Source organism: Corvus brachyrhynchos, unplaced genomic scaffold (genome assembly GCF_000691975.1).
Source record: "Corvus brachyrhynchos isolate BGI_N302 unplaced genomic scaffold, ASM69197v1 scaffold96, whole genome shotgun sequence".
Lineage (NCBI taxonomy): Eukaryota > Metazoa > Chordata > Aves > Passeriformes > Corvidae > Corvus > Corvus brachyrhynchos.
The window spans coordinates 169340-171421 of record NW_008238370.1 but is presented as its reverse complement, the minus strand read 5'-3'; positions in this window follow the sequence as shown (position 1 = coordinate 171421).

Below are 2082 nucleotides of genomic sequence, written 5' to 3'. Positions count from 1 at the left end.
CCTCGGGAATCCTTCCAGCCTGCCGCTGGATTCAGCCGGGGCCGGTTCCGAGCAGAGCTGCCCCGGGGCCCGTGGCCTGCACGGTGACCTGGGATGAACCCCCAGCGCAGCCCCATCCCTCGGCCGGCCCTGGCAGGGGCAGACAGGAGCTGTTTGCTGTCCTGCTTCCAGAGGCTCCGCAGGGAAGGCTGGCCGGGATCCAGGCTGTTCCTCGCGCTGAGCTTGCAGGGTTTGCCCTTTGTCCGCCCCTCTGAGGGGAGGGGACGGGGCGGCCCCGGGGGTGGCCCAGGGACAGGGGGTGCTGGGCAGGAACGAGCTCCTGCTTGGAGCTGGTTTAATCAAATTTCCTGAGTTTAAGCCCTCTGCATCCTGGGAATTGCCAGGCTTTCCGAAAGGGGCTGGGGACAGCCTTCACCCCGCGCTCTGGTGCTGCTGCCTGGCTTGGCTGCAGGTTTTAGGCTGGGCTTGTGTCAGAAGGGTCTGGGAGCCTTTGGGGACAAGTCTGGTTGAGCCAAGAGGTTTCTCTGTTGCAAATGTGAAAATCCTGAGGGTAAAGTGAGGGGAAAAATCTGTGTGGAGCATTCTGCTGTCCCCTTACTGCTCATCCAGGCGATCCAGCGCAGGTCCCTGTGGGCTGGAAGTCGCTGCCCGGGCAGCTGAGCTGTGCCTGTTGGTTCACAGATGCTTTGGGAGGTGATGGGGACGTTAAAGTGAGACAAATCCATGTGTCCTTGTGCTGAACCTCTCCCTGCCCATGGAATTGTCCCAGTGGAGCCCTGGAAGGAGCAGCTGCACACGCCAGAGACCTGCCCCAAGGACGTGGAGCTGTCAAAGACTCCCAGAAGCCTCCAAACCTCTCATTTCAGGGGTAGATCCGAAACGTGCTCCACGGAATGGCAGAAGGAGGGAGGAGAGGCCTCAGGGCTGCCCTGGCTGAAGGACAGGAGCTGGGCACAGCTGGGTCAGCTCCAGGCAAGCTCCTGACAGCATTCCCAGGACAGGGAACGTCTCTGTAGCCCTGGAACCTCCCTGCCCCTCCAGGCACTGAAAACTACCCGGGGCAGGGTTTCCCGGTGGCTCCAGGGAATGCAGTTTCTGCTTCCAGGCTGGCCTCTGCACTGAGCTGCTCCTGGGGCCCAGGAATTCCAAATCAAAAGTTTCCCAGCTCCTTCTGGGGGTTTCTGTGCTCTCCAGAAGCCCTGGCAGGTGTCAGCACAGGTTTGGGTCGCACAGGGGTTACCCAGCCCTGCCGGAGCTGATCCTTCTCCTCTGGGATCTCCCCCTGGCACGGGCGCCAGGGGCAGCTCAGACCCTTGGCTCCGTGTTTAGCAGCTTCTCACGGAGGTGAGGGTGGTTTTAGGGTTTTTGAGGCTGCAGCGCCATCAAACCAACCCCTGCTGCAGCTCTGGGCTGTGGAAGAACAGTATTTACTGTGTTTGTCATGTTACACAGGGTGTGGGTCCTCCCGGCCCTGCCACAACGGATTTCTCGATAAACCCACAGAAATTGGGTCCTGGCCTTGTGGTTTTGGCACAGAAAGGTGCTGCTGGCCCTGCTCGCCCTCACTGCTGCTGCCAGAGTCACGAGGCCTTGCACAAAGGGGGCTGAGCGGAAGGAGAGGAACATCTGGGAGCTGGGAGGAGGAAAAAGGAGCCTCCTGCCCTGGGGCAAGGGCAGCTCAGAGCCCAGGCTCTGGGGCTGCTGCTGCAGAGGCTCTGGAGCCGACTGTGGGGTTGTGTTTGTTGTGTAACGGGCTCAGCCTGCGCCTGGCGGGCTTTGAGCTTCCTCGTGCAGCGCTAATCCTGGGGCCCTGCTGTGCCCTGCTCCCGGCTGGAACACAGCGCTCCTCTGGGATCTCCCCCTGGCACGGGCACCAGGGGCAGCTCAGACCCTTGGGTTCGTGTTTAGCAGCTGCTCACGGAGGTGGGGGTGGTTTTTAGGGTTTTTGAGGCTGCAGCACCATCAAACCAAGCCCTGCTGCAGCTCTGGGCTGTGGAGGACAGGCCGGCTGCACCCCGTGTTCCCGACCCTGCTGCATCCCGGGTTTGCTCCCAGGGGAATCCCTGTGTGCAGGGAGTGAGC